Source organism: Megalops cyprinoides, chromosome 19 (genome assembly GCF_013368585.1).
Source record: "Megalops cyprinoides isolate fMegCyp1 chromosome 19, fMegCyp1.pri, whole genome shotgun sequence".
NCBI classification, from domain to species: Eukaryota; Metazoa; Chordata; class Actinopteri; order Elopiformes; family Megalopidae; genus Megalops; species Megalops cyprinoides.
This window is the reverse complement of record NC_050601.1, coordinates 19,711,983-19,731,542: the sequence shown is the minus strand read 5'-3', so window position 1 is coordinate 19,731,542 and position 19,560 is coordinate 19,711,983.

Sequence of the window (19,560 nt, the reverse complement as noted above, 5' to 3'; positions counted from 1 at the left end):
ACACCCACCCACACACACACACACACACACACACACACACACACACACACATACACACACACACACACACACACAAAAAGTATGCACATGAACACAAAGACAAACACTCACACACATAAAGTACAGACACACACACACTGTACAGGCACAAAAACACATATGCTATACAGATGCATACACATACACACACTAAACACACACACACACACACACACACACACACACACACACACACACACACACACACACACTCTTTCTCCTTCTTCTATCAGTCTTCTTCCCCTGCTTCTTCTTCTTGCTGTGCTCCTGACACAAACTTTCAAAGTCATTTTAAGATGCAGGCGGCTTTAATGGAGATTTATCGCACTGTCACCTCTGTTTTCTCCCTGTAACAAGAAGAAAGTGTAAGGTGCTTTCGACGGCCATTTGCGCTGGCAGCATCTCATTTAGCAAAGTACAGAATGCGAATTATTACCTCAGAGGACAGACCAAAGAAAGACTGCAGCGCTTTCTGAAAACAACCACAAAAAGTTTGCTCAGTCCACACAATGTGACCTTACTGTGACTTTCCAAAAAGTACAAGAAGAAGAGAGCTCTCCTAACAGCTTGAGGAGTCTAATAATTAATCAGCGACAACAGCAGCAACAACAAGAACAACAATAATATTAACCATCACTATCATCATCATTGCATTTGTATAGCAGCTTATCTCATCATAATTTACTGTTGGAATCGGGCAGGCCACAGAATCCAGCCAAGGTGGAAAGTGCTGACTCAAGGCAGCCATGTCATCAGCTGACCTTGAACTTTAACCCTGGATGATGATGGGGGTATTAGAGAGGCCTTTTCTGGATACTGTAGTCTATATCAATCTATATAGTATTTTTTACTATTGTTTTCTCATCCAGTCAAAAAGCATCCCAGTAGCTTTAAGAATTGATAGAGTACTGTGCATTTTGGAATCAAAATCTGTAGTCTGTGTCTGAAATATTGTATTACACTTTGTGCTAAGTTTTAATTGTGAAAAACAAAACCAAACAATTATATTAAGTTATTTGTGGATTTTTTGTTAATTCTTAATGGTTAAAACTGAAGCCCAAAGCTCCAGTTACTGGATTTATGACAGTACAATATCTAATCCAATACAGGGAAGAGACAGACTCCATCGGGAAGTAATGACGGTTGGCAGGTCGATATTTTCCGATAACGGAGTGAATCCAAACAGCAGACCAGGTGCTTCCAGGTGGTGGGGGCGCTGGGCAATTGTTTCGGGCTGGGAGGGACTCATAAAACTGCCCAGGATGTCAACTCTCAGTACCGCAGAGAGGAGGGGGGATTGCAGCCCAATTGTTTCAATAAAGCAATTTGATTCAATTTTCCACTCAATAAAATTACCCATCAGGCCCAGCACCGCTTGACAGCCAGACTGCACCGTATCCAGATTCCACTCTTAATTGAACAAGTTTATGTACTTGTCTCGCAGAAATTGGAAAAATTTATCACCTGGAAAATGTTATTTTTTTCCCCCCATCCGTACCAGTTTTTGAAAACTTCATCAATCTGATGAGAAACTGCAAGATGGATTTGTTCGCATTTGCATGCAAGAAGAGACATTCCTCTTTGGAGAGCAAGATGAGTTATGGATGTTGTTCCCTCATTTCTGTGCCTCTGGTGAGAAGTTTTTCTTTCTCTTTTTCAGTTCCTATTCCAGCATGCTATTCAGAGCATAGCTCCCTGGTGAATTCCGATCAGAGAGAAAGCCCTTTCTTTGTTCCCCGGCTATTATCAACCGACAGATGTTAAAACAAGCAATGCCTATTGAGAATGGCAAATATGTTGGAAAAATCTTCCATTAGAGGTTTCTAATCCTGGTCAAGGCCATTGTTCAAAGAAGCTGCAGTTAAAACCTCCCCTTAATAAAAGACAATGTCAATGTTTTTGGAGCTCAGGTGTGGCTCAGACTGTTAAAGCGTGTGTTCTGAGCAAAAGCCCAGATTCAAGCCCGGCTGACAGTGACTGGGTGCCCACAATGGCAAGGAGTGGGTCAGGCTTCCCTCCTTGCACCTCTCCAAGCACCCTGTGACTTGTTTAGGTGACTAGCAGTTGGTCCAATGACAAAAGGAAAGACACTGTACCTTCACCCAGTCAGTGTCTGCTTCCCGGTGCATTGTGGGACTTGTAGCTTGAAAAATAGTTGTGGTTGATGTGTATATAACAGACAAGTGCGTTAAGTATGCCCTGCACTTCTGCGCAAACACAGAGGTGGTAGGAGTGAGACTTGCCCAATGTACAATTGGCTGAAATTTGGGTGAAGAATTGAAAAAAAAAACAGGTGCAAAAAGAGTCAATGAAAATGACATGATGTCATTGAGGTCACATGCAGAAATAAGATGATAATTCAGCACCTTTGGAAATGTCACCCAGCAGAAGAAAAAATCTTATTTGTGGATTAACTGTATCTGACCTTGACCTCAAATGACCCGACCTTGACCTTGTGCCGCTTATGTCAGATACAAATACGCCTCTGGTCACAGCCACCCAGAGATCCCCGCAGGCTCTAAACGTGTTTGAGTTTCTCATTTCGGATAATCGCACCGACTCATTTCTCCCCTTTCCTCCCTCCCTCCCTCCCTCCCCGGCATCGCTTGATCTAATAGCTCAGCGCGGTCGATTAACTTTGTGGAAGTGGCGCGCGGTCGTACATCTCGCCGGAGCCGCGGTGCGAGGGCCTGGAGTCATTAATCCCACCACCTGGTAAACACGGCAGGCTGGCTCACCATATGCTCAGCTGGCGACCGGCAGGGCTCAGCTCCCGCACACCCGAGTCAGTGGGAAGCACGGCGATGTGCACTAATACAGCCATTTTGGTACTGTATCTGTCATGAGAAAAAACCATCTACTACTAAAACATACACGTGAAAAGAACAATAGAGAAAAATTCCTCACCATTTGAGGGGGATACATACAGGAAATCACCACAGATGGAGGAGTCCTCAATAACCGCACTGTGCACATAGGAAAGACTCCCAGGCTAAGGGGAGTTGTTCCTGACACAAAACAACCACATTCTCATTATAAAAACAATGCAATAATGCAATAAACAAGTGAGAAAGAGGTGTAATAGCTTACATAAATGTAGGAGAGCCTTGAATTGTGCAGTGGTCTATTGCTATGTAATTTACAATGAAACTGAGAACTACCACCAGGCACTTGTATTCAAGACGGCGTTTCGCAAACCTGCACAAGTAAATGCATATTTCTTGGTACAAATGGTGGGGGGGACACAGCAGGAGGGTCATTGTAATTCCTGTCAGGGCACCAAATCCTCAGGAGAAGTAGAACTGTAAAAATACGTGTTGACAGAGAAAAGTGGGGGGTGGCAGTGTAGCATAGTGGTTAAGGAGCAAGACTCATCACCGAAAGGTTATCGGTTTGATTCCCCGCTGGGGCACCACTGCTGTACCCTTGGGTAAGGTACTTAACCCACAATTGCCTCAGTAAATATCCCGCTCAATAAACTGATAGCATTGTAAAAAAAAAACTGTAACCAATGTAAGTCACTCTGGATAGAAGTGTCTGCTAAATGCCAATAATGTAATGTAATGTAATGACTAATTATTAATGAAAATGCAATGTCAGTATTGTTCCAAAAATTTGTCCTTCATTGCCTGTCAGTCAACACCTCTTAAAACTACACAGAGCTGCATAGACTGACTTACTTATATGTATTCAATGAGTTACTGCATTGATTATTCAAACCTTTGTTAATGTCCCTTAATGAGCCATGATGAATGGATGCTAACTAAGAAGAATACAGGCATATGAGACTGAGACTGAGACTGAGACTCAGAACACATCCTGTTTTTAATTTCAGGTTTATTGTTGCTTTTTGCTATTGTTGCAGTGCAGCTATTCTATAATTGCATTCAAACGTCACCACTGTCCTCTCTCAGCAGAGAGGCTGCAGTTTCCTCTCCTGCTGTACAAAATGAAAGACATTTCATCCTTGTGTTGAAATATGTCATGTGATATACCATCTCTCGGGCCTGGCACCTCTCTCTTTCAGCCTAGCACGGTGAAACAAAGCCATTCCTCACTGATTGGACCAAGCGCAGTAGAGGCTATATTATAGCTTCACTTGTGGAAACAAGATTCCTCATAGATCTGTTAATAGGTAAGGTGTTGCAGCCCTCCCCAGCTGACCCCTCTCTCCTTCCACAAACTCCCGCAGCCGTTTCCCCAGTCAGTTCAGCTTCCCTGCTGCTCTTCCACACCAGCTACCCCCCGGGCTCCAAATATGTTTACCTTGGCTCTATTCAAATCAGTGAGTCCCGGAAGGTTATTAGAGAAAATGTGCTCGGTAATGTGGTATGAATCTCCTGCTGGGTGAATGCTCTGACAGCTAAGATGCCTCACAGATAATTAATGCACGCATCACCAGGATGCTAACGTTCACAGCCGCTACAGTAGTTCTGTATCCTTATGGATTGGAAAGTAGTGTGTGTGTGTGTGTGTGTGTGTGTGTGAGATCTGCTGTGAGATGCTCAGCCTAGGTTGTCAGACTGACAGCGGTTACGACTCACGGGCCCGTAAGGATCACCAAATAAAATCAGCATCACTGACCAAGGGTAAAAGAACCAATGAAACATTATGTATTACCAATTAAGCATTTATTTGGGCAAATCTGCCTCTAAGGAGTCACTGTTGTCATAGGTCTGTATCCTCTCAGTGTTGTGAATGGCTTGAGGCATGATCTCAACTATGGGGTAACAGTTAGACACAGAGAAGATGGCTGTATCAAAGGTGACAGTGACTATTTCAAGTACATAGCTGTGGGGGCGGGACTCTACAGGAAGCAGCTCCTCCAGACCCACAGTGTGGGTCACAGAGAGTGCCTCACACACCCCAGTAGACACACACACGCTTGTTTTCTTTTGTCGGTTTCGTATTGAACTAGACTAGTGGTGTGGTATGAAAGAAGAGGAATGCGTAGGAAGGGTTTTACAGTTCATGGCACAAAGCTCGTTCACCTCCCAACCCTAACAGAGAAAGTTTCATGCACAGGAACCAACAGAAACGGTCTTATTGTTTATCTATCAAACATTGTCTCCAGACCAACCTAAAAGGCTAATATGGCAACACAATGACATATTTATAAGGAATTCCATATACAACCTGAAAAATAACCAATCAATTCTAACCACGATGTGGTCATGTGTGTTCAGGTTCAGCGTGTGTCCAAATGAGTAGAGCGGGACCATCACAGCTGAGCCATTTTTTACCTTATAAATATAGACAACCCAGAGGCTGGGGAGCTTCCCATTTCACATGACTGTTATATTCTTTTGATAACTCCATTACTGTAAGGCATTTGTTATTACAGAATTAGACCCAGCCGCACTGGATAATAAATTTCAAACCATGGATATCAACATCTAAGAAAGAATGTTCCCCTAACCTTCCCAAAACTGTACAACCATTAAATGTTCTAGTCTTCAAACAGTTTCAGAGTACATCCATTAAACACTATCAAATGTGTCTGAACACTTTCTGTAACATGGAACAAATGACATCACCCTTCCTACTTACAGCTACATGGACAAACACAGAAGCTTGAACTGTGGGATAGTGTTGGCCTGACGGGGCCATTAATGCTGGCCTCTGATGGAAAGACTGTTCACGTGCAATTTCTGCCCTAACAGCCTTCCACAACAGGGAAAGGGAGTCAGTAATGGACTTAACCACTCTGCTTCTCAATGACCAGATAGCAAATTATGAGGAATGTACTAGAAACAGCATCAATACGAAATGCTTCAGCAAAGCAGTAAACAGTGTAACGTGCACTCGTGCCCCTTGTCATTGTCTCCGCCTGCAGTGAACCGAATGAAACAACGCGACTGAAGCGATTGAGTCAAACTCTGTCAACTTTATTGGACCAATTAAATATCGAAATTGAAACGTATTTGGGCTTTGGCTGCATTATAAACGGCCGTGGACTGCTCCTTTGCAAAGGGCATGCTATTAAATTTGGTTTGATTTATTGACTGATTCATTTATCACACTAGAGATGTGGCTAAGTGAGAAGTACAGACAGCAGCAGGCAATACTGCCTAGCCACTTACGGTCCTATCTACAGTGTGCTTTATTTAACTAAGAGGCACACCAACCTAATATTTGTCAAACCTAATATTTGTATTTTTGTCGAAACTGTCAGCGCCTAAGATTGAGGATCTGAAACCGACTAAACTGGTTGTACAGCCTTATCTCTCTTAAATGAATTTAAGGAATATCGCACAAATGTTTGAGAGAGTAGACATGTTGAAATGTTTCTTGACTTGTGCTTTACTGAAAATAAGTGCAGAACATTGTTATTTGACTTCAAATATTTGCACACAGAATTCCAGCAACAGTGGCCGCTAGAGCGTTAAAACCATGGTAAAGCCCTGTTTTATCATGTAATGGACAGCATTCATGTCCGGCCTTGATCTCTGGGGACAAATATGCTGTACTTTTAACCAACATTTTGCTTCTCTTTAGCTGTATTTACAGTGGCGATAACATGACATTGTGAAATGTGCTGATGGCGTACCATTTCTACATTGTCACAAAATGAGAGAAAGTGTGTTTTTTTAATGTAACAGGCGCCTGGCCAGTCAACAAAAGAGTATATCTGGCGTTCGGACCAAAGCACTCCTGATCACAAAATATCAATATAAATCATTATTTCACTCTCAATAAGAACATTATATAAATGTGTGAAACAGGTTTCATATTTATTATTGTTCCTCTGCTTGTTCAGTTTGGAAAGGAGCAACTCTTAGAATTGCAATAGTAATGATCTTTTTCAAGCTAGGCACTGCAAGCTAGAGTTTGTTATTGCTATTGCCTATTTATGATACTTTCACAATGCGAAGAAATTCACTTCTTATTAAAGTATTCTATTTTAGGCAAAACAATAACCCTTTGGACTTTAGGTGGTACTTAAGTGCTCAGCAGTTTAGCAAAATACATTGGCACATTCTTGGATGCTGGAACAGCATTTCTTTGGTCAGTCCATATGTACTTCCCTTAAATTGTCTGAACTGAATGATAGTACAATGTTACACATCCTTCAAAATCGACATTCATAAAATTGACAGCCCACTGAAGGAAAAAGTTAATTTTAGGTCCCTTTTAAATCAACCATTCGGTCACAAAATGTTTCCCATTTTGAAAAACAGCTTTTTTCCTATTCAGTTGAAAAGCATACAGAGATAAAAAAGATCTATATATAATGTCAAATCAACTGTTGATCAGGACATACACTCCCAAGACTGAAATCCAATAAAAAACTTCAAAGATCTAAATCAAGAATATTTATCTATATGAATGGAACATTTAAATATTGTTAAAGTTGCGGTTGTTTAGCTGTTGAAGCATGAATCATCTTCATGACACTATGTATGTGTGTGTGTGTGTGTATGCATGCATGTATGTGTGTGTGTATGTGCGTGCGTGTGCATGTGTGTGCGTGTGTGTGTGTGTGTGTGTGTGTGTGTGTGTGTGTGTGTGCGTGTGTGTGTGTGTGCTTTCCCACTCTCCTGCATAGTAGCCCTGCATACAGAGTGATGTTGGCCCCTTCCCTGTCATCTGTCTGAGCGTGAGTGTGGCATCAGTGGCCTGCAGCTGGGGGGGGGGAGTGTTCTGCATGGAGTTTTATTAACGCCCCGCGCCGCTGAGCCCCGCCAGGGTGTCGGAGGAACAGGCCGCACGCTCTCATCAGCATGCGAGCCAGAATGAAATTTAGAGTTAACGCCATTCGCCGCTTCACTGCCTTGATTTCCTTCCTCTCGAGAACATTGGCGGCGTGGGGAGGATGCCATTTCCCAGACTGAAGCATGACAGACAGGGAGAGAGAGACAGAAACGGAAAAATACCATGCAACTAATCAAAGGGGCATGCCCACTGATCAGATTATACTGCAGATGGTGCTGCAAGAAGGCCAGTTTTAGCACGTGCACCTTTATAGGAAAGGAAAAATGAATACTATTACTACTAATACTATTAAGAGGTTGATGAAATGGACAATTCATTGCATACATAGTAATACAGTGTTCCTGAAAATGCTTAAATGGGTTATGACTACTTAAAGAATGACTTAAGGATGTATGTAATTGCTCTTGCAATGTATATCATAAATTAAAACAACAAATATGAGGACATGAACCTAATGTGTCATCTCCATCCTTTCTGATTGATCAAGGGAAACACAGATCACTATTAACATCTCCTGTTGTCTCCTATTATGTGGATTGAACACATTTACCTCTTTCATTAGCTTGTTGAATGAAAATCAATATTTTTTGTCATAGTTGACAGCTGTGAACGTTTACAGTTGTTTTTATTTCAGATACAATCAGCCAAATCTGGAAGGTCTTTAAAAATCAGACGTACAGAAGTGTACTAAGTGTACTAAGGCACTAGGTCTGGCAGAGTATAGCTCACGGAACCCAGAGAAGAGGGCAGACTCCATCTTACAGTGTGTAGACTGGGAGGCGTGTGTGACGAGGCCCTCACAGGCCCTATTTTCATCTCCTTGCATTCTAGTCCCATCTGTGCAGAAACAGCACACATGAGGGGTATCCTTAGCAATGTTAAACAGTGCCATGAAAAGTCTCCAGTTGGAAGTATCTGATGAAGAATGCACAAGAAGGAGACTCTTAAGAGCTCCGAGATTTAATTAATGTTTCTTTTTTTGAAATTCCTCTTGTGCGAGGTCTCGTCCTGCTGGGGTGCACTGGAAGCTTTGGCTCTAGGCATGATGAGCAAGGGTGAGGTAGATGGAGATCTGGGAAAGGTTTCAGTAACCATTGCTGTATATCCTTCCTGGCAATGTCCAGGTGTATCTGGCCCTGCACTGTGGTGTTTTAGGGCCATTCAAAATGGCCATTCGTGTTATTTGGGGTTACCAATCACGCAGTGCGTCAAGCTTGGACTGCACACATTGTACCGAAGCCTTGAGGCGTACACACACACACAAATAAATGCACACTTGCCTTTTGGAATTCACACAGAAAACACTGAATCTGCCAGTCCATGGGGATATAGAATGCTTCAGCCTGCAAACCCCCGGCATCTCAAGCACCCGCTGTGAATCAAAAGTGTCCAAATCTATGATACGCTCACAAAAGTGCCACTTCGCTCCTCATCCCGGGTCATATTTCTGCACCGGCCCAGTCAGTTTTTGAGGCATTTCCATTTCAGAGATGCCCTTAAAAATGAATCACCTTAATGGCCCAATAATTCACAGTAATGTGCAACTATTTTCAGAGTCATCTTGTTTGTATCATGTGCGCAACACAGACAGAAAGCGCTCTTCGGTCATTGATGTCAGCTTGTTGTATAGCCTTCTCTTCAGGACCATCCTGTTAAAAGCGAGACCTGGAGTGTGGCTTTGCATAGTGGAAGCAGCACGGAGTATTTCCTCCTCTTTATGGGTTATCGCCATCCGCCATTCTGACAGAAACATAAAGACCCAAGCTGTAAAATATCTGATTCAACACTTGTTCAGCTCGGCACTTGCATTGTAGGTGGTTTATATATAAAAAACAAACACAAAAGAACAATGGAACCTCGTACCTTGCGTTGATCACTAATTGCCTGAAATATATCAGAGGCCTAATAGTTTGTGCTCCACTGCGCCAGCTGACTGAGACACACACTAGCCCTGTTCAATCACATTTACTTTACACCTAATAACACTATCAATTCTCTACAAACCTGTTATTAATACAGAAATAATGGAGTGAGGTTACAGCACTGTTACCATGAACAGCATACAATTTCACAAGAAAGCTGTAAAGGTTCTTGTGATATAATTTATCAGTTAATATTTGGACTCTCTAAAGGCTGAAGGATGTACGGAATGTTCTAAATAAGCCCATTAGTTTTTAATTATTATTGTTATTGGACACCGCCTGCAGTTTACATGCAGTGTGACTGGCTGGAATCTTGTCTGCTGTGTAGTCCCTACCTGTAGATTCGGTTCTGGCTTATTGTGACCCGCTATGAGATGGACAGATAATAATATCTAAGACACTGAAACTACTGTTCCTAACAACCACGGGAAACAAAAGCTTCTCGCCAAGAATACATCAATTGTAGTTTGGCACCATGTAATTAAATGAATACTTTTGTTATTTTGTATACAGAACAGTACAGTGTTACCGTGCTGATCGATGCTCTCCCACCACAGACAGACATGGGAGAGGGACCCTGCTCATGTCTCTCACCACCCCCACCACCACATACCATAAGCACTGAATGCAGAGCCAATCAATCTCTATCTGCATCCATCTCAGCAATACCACACACAATACTGCCCCATATAAACAAGATGAATGCCCTCACCCTTGCCTCTCTTTAGCTGCCCTGTGCCAATAGACGGCGGAGGCTTGTCTCTCCGCTGAAGATGTAGAGACCCGAGATCAAACGTACCAACCCAGAAGCAGGCAAATACAGATTGATGAATCTGAAGGCGAAGAACTGGAGATATGAGGTAAGAGTGTGGGTGGCGTTATGACCTTGGACTGGCCGAACCTCAGTGGCTTTCACTGCAATACAATACAACACATTTAATATTGTAGACCGATGTTTTGCACTCATCTACCTTAATTTACATTGCATTGTTAGCGGACACCACTATCCAGAATGACTGACACAGCTTGCTCATTTGATACAGTCGGGTATTTGCTGAAGTAATTTGCATTAAACACTTTTGGTTTTGCCCTCCGCTAACCAGTAATGAGTTAACAAAAATGTTAATGTTCATTGACACAGAAGCTTCCTGTTTTGCCCCATAAACAGACCTACATTCATATGAAAAAGATTATGATACAAGGTAGACTAGGGGGGAGGCAGGGGGTGATTAATATTCTAAACACTTTCAAGCTGTAATGTAATTCTGACCACCTGACATGCAGAAACACATGTGGTACCGATTGCTCATTTAGTCAGCACCTGCCTGTTTGGAGCTGGGAATGCTTTTGATGGATGTTTTAATGCTGTTTTAATGGGGCGCATGTAGAGTATGAACACCCTCATGCATGCACAGTAAACAAATTTACACGGAAATTTAAAACTACTGATGAATTGTTGATGAAGACTGACCAGCCAAGACGAGTCTGCCCTAGCCAGACAGATTGTGAAACGTAAACGCTACCCTTTGAGTAATAATAAGTAATAATGATACAATAACACATTAATAAAGCTATGGGATGTTGAAATTCATCTTTACTCTAACCAGGTAAATGAGCAGCCTGATGTGAAGCCAACCCAACTGGGAACCAAACAGCTGTATGGAGGACCTACACACAGGGCAGGAAGAACACTTCTCCAGTGCTTCTCTCCTGCAGCTGTGTTAGAACAGGCACAGCCTATGACTTACAGTACCTTCCGTGTCACAGTCAGTGACTGTGTTAAATCTGTCCCGTCGACCAATCCTCTACTGTACAGGGGCACATACACATACACAAGAGCCTGGTTTGCTTCTCAGAAGAGGAGGTGCTGGAGAGACACTAGGAAAGATCAATCACATGGCCAATCAGATGGAGCAGTCTAAGGTTTCCCAGCCTGCAGTGGGGGTGTGAGTTTTAGGCACTGCATATTCTCCGCTATGGCTCAAGCATAGGCTGCTCATCACATCTCACACCTGGTATCTTGCCCTACCCCCCCCGGCCCCTGTCACCACCTTTTGTCCACCCACCCCTCACCCCCACCCCAGCACCTGCACACTGTTTGGTCTGTAACAGCAGCTCCATTCATGCCGGCCGGGGCGTTGGAGTGGACAAAAGGGAGGGAAAACACGAGATGCTTTTCCCACACCTTGCAGGTCAGAAAGGTGTGGCCAACGAAGGCTCCCCTGTTTACTGAAGGGTCTTGACAGCATGACTCAGCAACATAGGTTATAAAACACTTTACTGATTGCCACACATATCAGCTATTACTTGTTCTGATCTGCCAAGACCTCCTGCAATTATTGATGATCAATGACAGTGGCGATTTAACCTGCTCCTTTCAGGGACTCCATACGACTAACAGTTTGAATGAGTTACAGCTCTAAAGCTCCGAAGAGCTCTAAACCACACTCAACAAAAAGACATGCAATTACTGTACAATGTACAATGTGCTCAGGGTGGTGCAGTGAGATGGGCCTAAAATATACAATTAGCGTTTTCAAAAAAAGTGAATGACATTAATGGGAAAAAAGCATTAAATTAAAAGAAAAAATGAATGAAGCCTCATGAAGTGGCAGGGCCATGAACATGGGGGCCACCAACAGGCCTTTGTGATGTCAGAATGGTCCCTCCAATAGAGCTGTAAGGAGCCCTAAGGCCATTATTGACACCTGCCCCTCCTCCACACACATTCATACACACTTACACACAGAAGGACACACCCCCACTTCCACCTCCACTCTCCATAATCCCTTTGATGTGCTGACCTCATCTCCTCTTTGGGCCCTTGGTGGAAGGTAATACCAGCAAGCCTCCAGGCCTTACGGATAGCCACCAGCCTGCCACCACCTCTGCCTCTGAACAAACACAGCCTCTCACGCCGTGAGAGCTGTCATTACTTAACGAACTGGGTTGGCTCTTTGATGTCCGCACAGAACAGAGGCGTGGGGAGACAGGTGAGCCGTCAGATGGATTTACACACCGATCAGGGGTCAGAGCTGGAGGGGAGAGCGACAAGTGGCCATGATTTACGGATGGGAGTCGGGAGTCGGGAGATGATCTTGGGAGTCGTCTTTTCGGAGGTCGAGGCGTGCCATTAATTGTGCAGGTGAGAAGGAGGCAAAGCTGTCCCAGCCCCCGCCAACACACTTTTCACCTCCCATCAAGCCGCGGGCCGCGGAAGAGGAACAGGTGTGCCCCTTTTACTGCTGAAAGAGGTGCCGTGTGAACCCCATTCATTTCAGCTTGCCCTCTGCCCTGCCGCTAAACAGAGGGTGAGTGAGAGAGAAGCCTGGCGTTTGTCAGCTCTATACAGCAGCCCTTTAATCCACAGCACCCCCCCCCCCAAAATGAGTGCATTCTTCACCTGCAGACTGTGTATTTGGTAGGGTGGAGAAGATAGGCTGTGCAGGTGAGGGATTGTGAGGGGGAGGGGGTGGGGTTATAAGTGTTATTGAAAAGGAGGGTGTTCTTGAAAAGATATTTCAAGCCTGAGAGACACCCCCCCCCCACCAAAGGGAGACACAGGTGGCCCCTCCTAATCTTAAATGATTCTCTGGGATCACGCTTCACGTGGGCGATCATGTTTCAAGGAGACAGAATCCTCCAGGGAGTGATGGATTTCTCAGCGACTGCAGTCACGCTGCACGGGTTTGTGATTACGCAGAAGGGTGAGGCCTCCCCACGCATTGATACAGTTAGTCCATAACTCACAATTTACTGAAACGACAGCTTGACCAGCACATTTCATACGACCGGATCATTTCACAACATTAAAAAAGATGGCGAGAGACTAAGTGAGAGCTACGTCTGACAGTTTAATTATTGCACGTTTTCCTTTAGAAGCTAAAATGCAGCATTAATGCGCCATTGTACAGTATTCATATGAAAACAAGGATATCTGCTGCCAACGTCATGCAAATCTATATACAGATACAGGTTAAGCACTAAATCACAAAGGAGGCCTGTAACTAGGCACTTGTGTCCTTAAGTTTAAAATTCACTTACGAAGTATATAATGATCATACCTCATCAGTTACTCCCCCAGTTCAATAAAGCCATTGCTATTGTGTTATTAGCATCGAACATATTTAATTTGTTAGCCCTGCCCTCGACCCGTCGATTCATAGCCAGCTCCTGGACACTGCATCTGGCGGGGAATCAATACAAACTGCACGGTCAGATGAGCATGAGAGGCCAGTGTAATTATACGCCGAGGCCCCTCTTTCTGTGTTTGCTGCGGAAGCACCGGGAAGGGAAAAGAAGGAGGAGAGATGGAGGACAGCATGGAGGACAGAGCTGTGGATTGCCAGCAGGGGGCGCCCTGCATGCCAAACAGACAGACAGGGGACTATCCCTGGTGGCTGACGTTAGCACGCAGGGCGGATGTTTCTACAGCAGTGCCTTCCGTCCCTTGGGTGGGCGAGTCGCGATCCGAACGGGAGAACCAGCGTAGGGGGGGGTTAATGGATGACCCCCTCCCTGGGGGGCTTATCAGGTGCACATCTGTGGAGTGGGGCGCAAGCGGGGAGGTGGTGGAGGAGCCTGGCTGGTTAGCATTCTTCGGAAATGCACATCTCCGTCTGCATTTCTAATTTAACACACCGCCTTTCTGTTAAGGGCTGTTGCCATTTCTGCCCTTTCCTGTGAGCCGCTCTGACATCGACAGCACCACCCCCTATTCTCTCAGGCCGAGGTGAATCACAGTAAGTGTGCACAGCACTGTGATAACTGCAGTGTTATAACCTCCCTATCTGCAGCTGGTCATTTCTCCAGCATCAGAGCAGTGAAATCAAACTCCGCCCTCCCCTGACCACTGCCAATCCGAAAAGGACATCGACTCAGGGCGGGAAACAGGGGCAGAGCATTGGCCGTGTGTGGATGAAGGTGACTTTTGTGTTTGTGCTTATTTCCTTTGCAGATGCTTCACATGGCGTGTTACATGTGTTTATACAGCTGGACGCTCACTGATGCAATGCAAGGGCGGGACCGGAGGGCCTCGGCGCAGACTGCAACAGCGGTATTCCCCTGGGGTACCGGCCCGCAGGCCTTGGGTCAAAGTTCACGGTCTAAACCGGCACCCAGCACAGCTTCCCCCCCCCCCTGCCTCGGCAGCCGCGTTGGGCCGACTCCTGTGCTACATCCAGCCAGTCAAGCTTTAGCTGGCACGACACCATCACTCAGCGAGGTGGTCGCCCGACGGGCTGACGGACGGTGCGCGATTTGCGCCCCTGCTAAAATGACTCGGCTAAGTGCGATTGTCACCTGTTTGTCAGCAAGCCCTCGGTAAAGCATTGCTCGAACACGCCGATACGTCTCCCGAGCCGTCAGTCAGTCAATTTATTCTGGTGCCCTTTAAACGCCACGTCACCCCCGGTATTAATCTCACCGTCTGCTCCGTCTCTCCATCCATCCAACCGAGTGTGCCCAGTACACATAAAGGGATAGATTAAACAAAGAAAGTAAATTGGAGTCCTGCCCTACAAAGACTGGAACACTGGCAGGGTGGCTTATTGTGGGTCACAGAAGAGAGAGTGTGGGTGAGTGGTAAGTAGGTCTTGTCCTTTTCTGACACACAGGAGACATTCACACATACATTTTTTGCCAAATGTTGGGCAGAAAGAGAACTGGACAACTGCACACTTGAAGGCTGCTCGTCTTAAAAGAGAGCAGCGTTTTCACTGATTCAGATCTGCCGTGGACGGACACGCCTATCCTGCCGCAGCTGTGGGCAGCCCGGAGGCCGTCCTCTGTGAGTGTGCAGGGTGCCTTTGTGCTGCTCTCCGTCCCCCCAGAGCGGGGACCACATCTGCACCGTGTAACGCGTGGAATGCGTGCATCAGCAGGGGCTGCAGGAGAGCAAATGAGGGGCAGAGCATTCCCGCTGTGGCCGGACGGGGGCCCGGGGAGTTGCCGCGGCTCTCGGGGGGGGGGGGGGGGGGGACGGGCTGGGGCGCCCAGGGTGCCTTTTGGTGGCACCTTGGAGCCAGGGGATTGTTCAGTGTCTCGCTCATGACTGGGTCAATTTCACAACCCGGTCATCTGTTAAGTCCAGTGTCATAATAACAAGGCAGGGGGCCCTCCTCTGGCTGCTGGGAGAGGGAGTCCTCAACAAAGGCAGGATTTCGGGCACAGAGACAGGGAGCGAGGGGTGTGTGACAAGAGCCTGAAGCAGCCAAACCCTTGCACACGCTGATGCTGCCCTGAGGGGGGAGGGGACATCTGCAGCGAAGGGGCAGGGCACTGCCATGGCGATTGGGTGACCGAGGCTGGTGGGGTGGGAGGGTGGAGTGGGGGGGGTGGGGGTTGTTGTGGAGACAGGGAACAGAGGAGGGAGCTCCATGAGGAATGGGACACACATGCCTTACGACAGGGGCCTCACCCAGCCCTCAGTATTAATGAGAGCAGAGCTGCGGGGAAGCTGCCTTTGGCTGGGGGGGTGGTGGCTGCTCCACAGCTGGGCCAGGGTTTACTTGAACTCCAGCTGGGGTCATGAAGGGGTGAGAGTTCAGGGTTTAATGTGGCAGATTACATATGCTTACTGGGGAAGGAAGGGGTGGGGGCAGAAAAGGCTAAAAAAAGCAGGGAGCACCAGAGAAAGACAGAGAGAGAGAGAGACAAAGAATTACAGGCTCTGTGAATAGGGCTCCATGATGTCTTCCTGCCATAGACCTGGCTGCATTTGAAAAAGTTTTACTTCTCATTAATGATCACATCTCTCTGTGTGTTCTGAGCATGTATGCAATATTTTTATTTTTTTTAATTTTTTATTATATGTTTATGTCAGCTGAGTGCTGGGCTTTGCTGCATACAGGACACTGCAAGTGTCAAGCAAGTCACATTCCTGCATTCTGGAAACCCAACATTTCACTGCTATCATTGAATTTACCTTATATACCAAATACCTTATGACTATTCTTAAATTACTGTTATTTTCAACATCTTATGTGTTATGTATTCCCTCCCCTGCCATAAGTACTGGGATTTTTTTCAATCCCATTGTTGGAGGCAGCGGGTCATTTTTTTGTATGTTTTGGTTTTCCCAACTGCACTTTCTGCAGTTCTATGAAACTAAAGGGTGAAGGGTAAGACTTCTCCATTCCTGCGGATTTCAGAATGTACGAACACCCATAGAGCTCTAAGCTATAGCTGTATCCACTTTACTGTCCTTCCCTTGTCTTTCACCTATTTTTCTCAAATTTTCCACCAGTTCCCAAGAACGTTCTTGTGTCCAGTCACAAACTCCACAGTGATAATGCTAATCTACCATACAGCACATGCAGCCACTACATCCATTTACTTACACCCCCCATGCATGGGGTGCATTAATTCCACTTTATGAGTTGGATGTTTCCTTTTTTCACTAAACACACATTAATCTCTTTCATATATTTCCATGCAAAAGACTGAGTAAAAAAAATAAGTTTGTATTTGAATGTCTGTATGCTGCTAAGGATAAAGACATCAGGCAAAATAAAATACTGTGTACACATTCCGTGATGTATTTGCCTATTCCATGAAGCAAATTTCTATCCACACGGGGACTTGTAATGAACTAAATACGGTTCATAATTTGCATGCATGCCTGCACTTATCCATCACTTGTAAGCACTAGCAATAATTTGCATTCTGTTTGAGATGAATATCAAAGATAATTCAGCTGGTGACAGGGCCGCAGCGTTAAGCACTCGATTATTATCAGACGGGCCTCCATTTTCTCTCCTTCCCTCCAGATCATTTTAAGCCAGCAGAATTGATCTGCGCACACAAGTGCGTTCTGAGGAGAGGCGGCATTACACTGGAGGGGAGAAGGAAATGAAACGAAACGTACAAATGCGTTTCGCCCCTCAGGAGGGAAGGAATCGTGTCAGGCCTGCGGACATGTCTCTTCCAGGCAGAGGGAAAGTGGAAATGGTATCTGGGAGGAAGTGAACTGGCAGTGAGAGGAAGCGGATGGGCGACCCTCTGCTGACCCCCCTGGGCACACAGCTTGACCCCGCGGGGGGCTGCAGACACCTCCTGTGGCTTTGCATTGGGGCTTATCTCCCAACGGGAGGACAACCACTTTCTGCCACTTTCTCTGCGCCCTGATACCGGCCAAATCCCTGCCGCCCGACCCACAATCCTCCTTGTATCTCTCTCCCCGCCCCCCAGCCCATGAATAAAAAACCAAACAGTCCTGTTCCATCCTCCTTGACAAAATAATTCCCGCAACATACCCTTGCAACAGCCCCCACTCGCCCCCCCCCACACCCCCGACCTGCTCCAAAATGGCAGAAACCGCCCTCAGTTGCCCAGATAAGAATGCTGAAAGCGGCGATGATGAATCGGAGGATTTATTCAGTGTAAACAAGCGGGATCAAAGGGTCGGGCCTGATGGAGGGCCGCAAAACGGGTTCGCCGCAACGAGAAGACCGCGTTTGAAGTGCCGGCCAAGAGTTATCGGTTTGTAAATATTATCACCTGCCCTTATCTAAATATTTCCACACCCGGGTATGAGTGAGGAGGCCCCGGTCTCGAGGGCTACCGGGAGCTGGGAAGCTGCGAGCTGTGAGCTGGGGGCGGGGTAGTTCCACACAAAGGAAAATTCCCAGAGATTTATGGAGCACTGGAGGAGCGGGCGGGCTGAGGGCTCCCACTGTCCCATAGGCCCTGTCCAGAGACACTCGCCCCTCTCCTCTCACACCAGCCTCGAAAGCGCTCACCACGGCAACAGCCCCTCTGTAACTCCCCTACCTCCGGCATACAAACACAGAGCAGAATATTCCAGAGCCAGCTGAAGTCATCTGAGAAGCATAAAACAGCAGAGCCACCTCTTGCGTTCATAAAAAGGGACGGCTGGCTGTTGCTGCCTGCAGTACTGTGACTCCCTCCTCTAGGTGTCTGAAGGGGGGTACAGGTTTGCGTGGCTGTAGAACACTTTAATGGACTGTGATGGTGCACTAAGGCTAAAAGAGGTGGGAGGACAACGACTCCAGCCGGAGTGTCTGTAAATGAGTTCTCCTGAAGCCGAAGCCTTTGAAACTGATACTGAAACTGATACAGTGGCAGGGCGGGGATTTATTGAGGTTTGCCACGGCCTTCGTTCCCCTCTTAAGCACTGTCTCACGGCATCGGGTCCTCTATCCCTGCATGGCTGCTGAATAGTTTGCTTCCTGTGTAATTACACCAGGAAACTGTGGTGTACGCAGATGCATGTACATTGTTTTGACTTGTTCTGAACTTGCACAAACCACCTCTGAGGTCCCATACTTCATTGCAGCGGTGAGTGACCACGGTCATCAGTGTGCTTCAGACCACAATGGCCAAATCAGTAGTTCACTGTGCACCGGTGGGACAAAAGAACATCGATCCTAATGATATTCAAGTAAGGTTGATTTTTTACTGTTTTACAAATTTGCCAAGGCAAAACTGAGGAGAGAGCACATTTCCTCTGCCTGGTTGAATGATGTCACGTCAAGGTTAGGAGAATTTTTACACCTCAGCTGCCTGCGGTTGGCTGTCATTCTTCGAAAGGAAAATGGGTCCCCGTGACAAATTTACAAATACGGTGACACCCTCTCCTTTGCGTGATGGGTGGAACTGGGTGTGAAAGATTAACATTTTCACATTTGCTTAATTTTTTTCCACTGGGGCTCAGTTCATATCTGTGGCGCACACAGAAAGTCACGCCAGCAGGATCATCATAGGCAGGTATTCCAGTATGGTATTCCCTGGGCTTTGATGCAGCAGAGTCTGCAGGTAAAAGAAGACATCACTGAGCTCAGCGCTTCTCCTCTCGGTGCGGACAGCTCTCCTCTGAGGCCGTAGCGCTGGGCCAAAGGCTGACATCACCTCCGCCTCAGGC